We start from the raw sequence: 7,334 nt of genomic DNA, 5'->3' as shown, positions 1-7,334 counted from the left end.
AGGACTAGCACAAAAAAGAGTTTGACATTCACGTTGCTGCAGGTGTATGTTTTTCATACAGACAAGTGGGGAAAACCAGCTGTGAAATGTGGACAAACAGCACTCTCTGCCTTTGCTTTGTGTCTGCTAATTGTAGTTTCTGGAGTTAGAATATGCAAATATGTAAATACAGACTCTCATGCTGTTTTGTCTCCCGGCTTCTGAAAGAACAAAGCAGTTGCTGTGAAGTCCTCATGAAGGTGGGCAGGAAATACCAAGTACATTAGCACATGAAATCATCCTACTGTTTTTATAAATACTTAACAGGAGCAAGAAGGACATATTCCTTAGTAACAAAGCTGGTGAGGTGCATAGGTCAGTGAACAGATATCCTTCTTCCTCCTTATTCATGGATTCTTTTCCTAACTTGTGTCTTCCGTGAGCTGATCCAGCTGGATTTGGTTGTAAATCTGCAGGATATCTTCACTTTGGAGAGGTCTCAGGGACTGCAGTTTGAGCCGAGGGCAGACACCTGGCCACCCACCCCAACCAAGCTGCCATATGAGCTGTGCCCATTTCTGGAAAGTCGCAGCAAACGGAAAGGGTGAGGTCACTTTGACATAGAAACTGCCTGGAAATACTCAGCTGTCTCTTTATGTGCTTGTCCCTGTTGTTTCCAGCACTGCTGTGTCAGTGCTGGGCGTCTCTAAGGGCAGCAGAGAGCTGCTTCGCACTTGTGGCTGTTCTGACTGACAGGAGGGTGTGAACAGCAAGATAAATGGAAGTGAGGGCAAATACCTGAAGCAAAAGGACAAGATCTGGGAAATGCATTTGAAGATGTCACAGAGGTTTTGAGGAGGGTTTGAGGTTTTGCTGAGAATCCCTGCAAGCTGAGTGCATTTTCCAGTTGGTGAAATGGTTTATTAGATGTTCCAAAGAAAAATCTTTCCTGAAGCAAATAAGCCTGTAGGAGTTGCTTTCCCTGCTCTCTACTCTTCTCCAATCATAGTTTTCAGCCTCTGAGGGCACTTTTTTTCTCCTCTGTCCCCAGGTCCAGAACTGCAGCCTTATGTTGTCCCATGCATGTTCAACATCTCCAGTCCGCCACAAATCCTCACTCCAGCAGTCACACGATGATACGTGAAAATGGTGGTCGTTTAGGATGATGCATATCATTTCCTATGGTAGCAGATGTCTTTCCTGGTAGATATGAGACACCCTGAGGCCTCTTTCAGCAGTACTAGTGCAAGCAATGAGATTTCTCGCAGCATAATAACTATGGGAGAAGCAACGGTTTTGACCTCAAGCAATATTTCTCAATCCCTTCCAAGTCAACACCCATGGGACATGTTTTGGGGAAAAGGACCTTCCCAGGCATTGCTCCTGTAATGTGCATGCAATAATATAACAATTGGAATAATTTTTATTTCTGCTTTATAATTATTTCATTTTTTATTTTCGCTTGCTTAAGCTTGGGGATGTGTCCATGTACTGCAGTTACTTCATGTGCAATTGGCTGAGAAACTTCTGTCTAAAGGACTGCATTTCCTTTGCCAGTATCAGCTGCTAATCTCTTGCGTATTAATTTGTTATATACTACCAGCGGCTGCCACCCAACTTAGCCTTTGATCCAAATGGTGGAAGCTGCTGAGCGTGCTTGCCATCCTCCTTGAAAGTCACCCTAGCAGGAAGTTATTTCCGGAAGGCAGGTGCTGAATGGCCAAGCCACACACAGCATTGTCCGAGGGCTTTCTTCAACAGGAGACTCGGATAAATGTGGAGGGTCCTTGATCAGACACGTCCCTCCCTCTCTCAGGGAACTGGCAGAGGAGCAACAGAGAACCAGCACAGAAGCAGATGTTGAGAGCAAGCACAGATTGAAAGGGCTTGTTGGGGCACTGTCCTAGATGTGAGATCAGTTGTGAAGGGGATTTCTTGCCACACACAATGTGTAACCTTCAGCCCCCCTGATCTCTCCCTGTTAGCACCTCTCAGTGCTATTCCTCATTTTTCAACTCTCCTTGGAAGCAAAAAGAAAAAGCTTCCCTGGCATGAGTCAGACTTCTGGCCACTGCACTTTACAGATGGCTAATGGTCACTTTGCTGCTTTAGCAAAACAGATGTCCTCTCCTAGCAGCTTAATGCAATTAGTGCAATACTTCAAAAGGTTGCTGTCCCCACCACCGTGCTGGAGATTTAGGAGTGTGTGTCGTGGAGGGTTATTAAGTTTCTGTGCCGTTACTTGATTTTTATTTTTTCCCTTAAAATATATAAAATCCAATACAGATATGTCACCTAAATCTTACTTCAAAGTATTTCTGGTGGCTTATTTAGGTTGCTAAATAACCCTCTCAAACCTGAAGAGCTGCAGGAAATAGCCCTGCTTGAGACAAACTCTGCGAGGAATGATGGCATTACCAAAGACTCTGAATGGCCTGTCACAGCTTCAGGTGTGGTCAGAGGTTGTGCTATCTTCTCATGGTTCCAAGTCATCCTGACCCTCTGTAATGCCCATGTGGCTGCTGCTGTGTCAGTCATCCTCTGGTTTGTACCTCGTGTTGCTTGACTTCTGTTTGCCACACCTTAATTAGAGGCTTTGGGGAGTTATAAATTCCTGGCTGCAAAGGATTTACAATGTGAAGAGTGAAGTGGAGGTAGGCAGTGGGGTTGGTACAGCTCCACTTATGCTAATCTGGGACAATGCATTGCCACAATTTGAGTGTCATAATTATAATACATTACTGAATTGTGCTGATTCTGCCTTTCGTGTTCTGCATTTAAATGTAAATTTAGGTGTATTAATCCTTGCCTGATTAGCAAGTCTGTTCTGTTACACATTTAAAATATAAACAGTCCTGTAGTGCTGTGTAATTTCTTGCCTTCATATGCAGGAATAGATAACTTTGCCTTGACAGATCTAGAACGTAGTGCATAGTGATAAAGCACCCTGAGGTACTTGATGGAGTATGAGCTAAAGAAGGGAAATCATTGCTTGTTTTTAGTAGTGTATAAAGTACATTGGAGTTACAGGTCAGTGCTGGTAACTGGAGGCTTTTGTTTTGTTGTGTTTTCTTCTAAACCAGCGTTTAAAAAAACTCCAAAACAACAACCCGCATTGTAAACTCCTGCATGCCCTCATTTGGAACGTATGAATTGTTTAAAGACAAACACAGGGTGGGAGTCATATTGGTCTTGCAATCTTTCGGTCTTGCAATCTTTTAGTCTTGCAATCTTTATTCATTAGCTTGTTTGTTCACTGTCGTATGTTATTGCAACCTTCTCAGCCCTTCTTTGTCACCAAGTCATCTCGTATTTTAAAAGCTGCTTCTTATTTTGCAACCCCTGGTACATACACCTACATCCCTTTAAAACTGTGTTTCCTCTCCATGTGCTTATTCCCTTTGAGCTTTCTCTTGCCTATGGCTTTTCTGGAAGCTGTGGGTTTTGTGTCGCTTTGTGGTTTGGGCAGAGGGCCACATTCCTGCCTATGTTGTTTTGGACACGTATCTACCAGGCTTACTATCTTCACAACCTGGTGAAGAGCATGCCAAGAGTGACATGCTCATCTGTAGTGTCCCTGCTGTGTAAGTTGGATCTAACCATGCTAAGGTTGTCAAGATCTATCTCAAATATTACTGTCATGTTTTATGATGAAAAGATACACGAATGTCAAGTCAAGCCCTGGAGCCGGTGCTTTCAGTCGAGAATGACTCTCTGCATACGTCTGTTCTGAACACAAAGGCAGATTGACCAGGTCATTTCAGACTGCTGGGCCCTGAGCGGGAGGGGAATACAATCCTCAGAGCCACCCTCTCGACTCTGGGGCTATTTTGAGGTCAAACACTTTGTCCTGGAGGATGCCCATTGTTCTGCCTCAGAATTTGTCTGTCCCTACTATGTCCAGACATGCTTATGATCTCCTAGTCAGGTATGCCCAGGTATGTGTCTTTCAGATCCTCTTTGGCTCCTCTGCTGAACGAGATTGGCCATGGCACGCATTAGTCCTTGGCCTGTGTGTGGCTGAGGCAGGCCTGATGCCAAGACGGCTGCACCTCTCAGTGCAGAGCTCCAGGAGATTGCATCTAACTCTTAGTCTTCCCTGGGGACAAACTACTTTGTGTTGTGTGGCTTGACATGTGACTACCCTATGACTGACCCCGTGGTGGCCATCTCTGTCAATGACCTGGCTTCCCGAGCTTCACTGTTCTCTCAATCTCGAGACTTGCAAGCTTTATAAACCGCTTTTTTAGATTTTCTTAAATTAACGGTTTGTGGTGATTGGAAAACAGTAAGTAATGCTGGTTTTCAATAGATACGATCTCCAAGAGATACTTCAATACTATTGCTGTATCAGCTGGATTCCTAATATTTTCAGATAAAGGAAACAAGGAACTTCTTCTAATCTGTTTTATGATAGATGTTGTTTTCTTTAATCTGTGAAATTTTAAGACTGCAGAACAAACGTCTTTTGGTACTTTTATTACCTTTCGTAATGCTTGCTTTGGTTGTTCTTAGAGTGGAAACATGGCCAGTCAGCTACTTTCGTAACTTTGCCTCACTCAGTTCCTTTATCCCATGTTCAGTGATGCCCTAGAGGTTTTTAACTCGTGGGTTTTGCTAATGATTGTGCACTTTAAGTATCTTTATTTTGTTACCTAACCATGACTTTTTCCTTGTCCTGTTGGCTTTTCCCTATTCCTATGTCAATAAAAATTGTTTTTACCAGTGGTCAGTACAAGCTGTCAAATTTTCCCAGCCATTCACTCTTTAATTGCAGCCCTCCTGGAGTTTAACTTTGGCGGGGTTTTCTGTGACAAGCTATTATGGCACACAATTTTGGCTGCTTAATTTCTGTCAGAATTTGTGGGAGTCTCTTGTGGAGCTTGTTGGTTTAGCTTGACCTAACAGTGTTCTGTCTTTAGTGTCTTGTCATCATCCTTCTCCTTATTCTTGGCAGTCATGAGTAGCGCTGTGAAGAAACCACTGGCAGAGGCTGAGATTATAAACTGCTCCAGCTGGTAACATCGGTGTTACCAGCGTTTTACAGTTTTTGCCGAATCTCTGACAGTGCTTCTCTTAGACATACCTAAAAAGATGGTATTTGTGGGCTTTGACTCTTTCTGGTTTTTCCCACAGGTCTATGCTACCAGCAATAGCACAGAGCCAACTGTCCTGCAAAAAGGACCCTAATCAGCGAACGTTGATTTCAGCCTCTTTTGTAAGAACAAAAATCTGTTTTTCTGTCAGGCTTTAGAATTTATCCTCTAACATCTTTTTTACTTGTCTTTTCCTGTTGATTTTCCTAACCCTTTGGAGGATTTTGTTTGCATCCTCAGGCTTGTTAAGCAGAAACTAGGGACATGATCTCAGATACTTGGCATTTTCCTGCATGTTGATAAATTCATCCATCTATTCCTTACACAGAGGAATCATCCAAATCCTTTTAATTTCACCCAGAGAACATCAAGTTACTTTTTTTTTTGGCAAACTCTCTGAAGAAGAGTTCTTGCAACAATTTGAATGCCAGGCCCATTTCTGTCATCTTTCCCCAGTTTTGTTTTGGATATTAAGGGCACATACATGGTTTTCGTCTCATTCTTTGTGCCACCTCAGGTCCAAACTTAACGCTTCTTTTTACTAACCACGTTCCAGCTTGTGAATTTTGGAAGTTTCTGAAGGTAATTGTGGGTGAGGAGTTAAAAAGCATTAACATGTATAGTGCAATTTCCACTTCTAAGTATTATATATTTGAAGCCTCACCCAAGGCAGCTGGCTGCTACTTTGCTCCCAAGCTATGAACAGTTCTCGGGCTTTGAAGATCCAAATGTGTTACAGTTTATTCTTAGCATTGAAGTATTGATGTCCCAGAGCTGAAATTGAACATTCGCTTGCTCAAGGATGTCAGGACCGTGCTGGTTTGATTGTCACATCACCTGCACAGCTTTACTTTTGCAAGCGTGGTACTAACCTTTCCAAAACTTACTTTACAGTGAGCTTTTACTTTCATTAAAAATCTTACCAACACTTTGGCTTCCTGATAGCTTTCATTAAAACGTGCTCCTCCTGCCCTCTGAGTCCACTTCTTTGGGCTGCTCTTTACTTGGCTTAGTGGTTTTTAGGAAAGTTGAGTTTTCTGCCAAAAATATAAACCCAGCGAATATTCTTGGTAGTGTGCCCAGAAGAGGCATCAGGTGGGAACAGATTCGTGCCAACACAAGACCCCTCAGCCTATTGTGTTTCCAGAACAGCTTATCCAGTGACGTCAGGCACTGCTGTAAGGAACTATTTATGCTTCTGGGTTTCTGAAAACATCAAAAAAAAAAAAAAAAAAAAGAAAGGGAATGGCAACACCTGGGAGGATAAACTGCTGTCTGGCTCATTTGGCTTCATCCTGCTTCTGACACGAGTGATTTGATTGCAGTTAAATCTGGCCCATCTTCTGAAAGAGGTGAATTCATTTACTGAGGTCAAAATACTACACCGAGTATGAGATGTCTAAGACTAAGCAATGGAATATTGAACAGACAGGTAAGAGATGAATATGACTGTATTTAGTCTATCCATGAGATTCTGTAATTCAGCACTTCTGACGTCAGCTGTCTGCACAAAACTAATTTTCTTCCTTCTTTTCTTCAAAATTTAAACTTGATATTTTGAAGAAACAAATTTTTTTTCTGAATTTATATCTTGCTGATTTCAGCCTCATAGTGGATGGTTGTGCCTGCCTTGCACTGGTTTTAGTGAGGCCGTGGCGCCCGCCGCAGCCCGCTCCCCACACACACTGCCTGTGATACCTTGTTAGCTGTGCACAAATAAGGTCACAACAACCTGCTCTTCCGTGATGGCTTCACTGCATAAGGGAGGCACGTAGGTACCGACACTAACTGCAAAGCTTGGCCAGATGAAGGGGGTGGATTGATACCATTGAGTCATGTTCTTAACGCTGCCAGGTTTGCAAAATCCTGTGTTAGTGTGTGCACTGGAGGGTGCGGCAATTTCTGTTTGGACTTGTACTCCATTTCTATGAAGACGCTTCATCTTTGCTGCTCAAGGTAGGATCCTCTGGTCATTGATTGTCACGTAGCGCTTTCCCCCATCTGTGTTTCAAATGAGGTGTGGATCCCTTCATTATCATTTTTCATTTTCTGCGTGTCCTGTAAATTTATCGGTAACTGGTAATAACAGCCAGGATTCTGAAACTGATTAAAAAGGTAGAAAACAAACCAAGGCAAAGGAAGCTTCCAATTACGTCATGTACTAAAAAATTAGAAAATAATTACATTTTAAATAAATGCAAAAATTACATTTTTAAATTTTAAATTACATTAAAATAAATAATTTTATATTTAATTCAT

This window comes from Buceros rhinoceros, unplaced genomic scaffold (assembly GCF_000710305.1).
Source record: "Buceros rhinoceros silvestris isolate BGI_N320 unplaced genomic scaffold, ASM71030v1 scaffold12994, whole genome shotgun sequence".
NCBI classification, from domain to species: Eukaryota; Metazoa; Chordata; class Aves; order Bucerotiformes; family Bucerotidae; genus Buceros; species Buceros rhinoceros.
Note: the sequence above shows the minus strand (reverse complement) of the source record.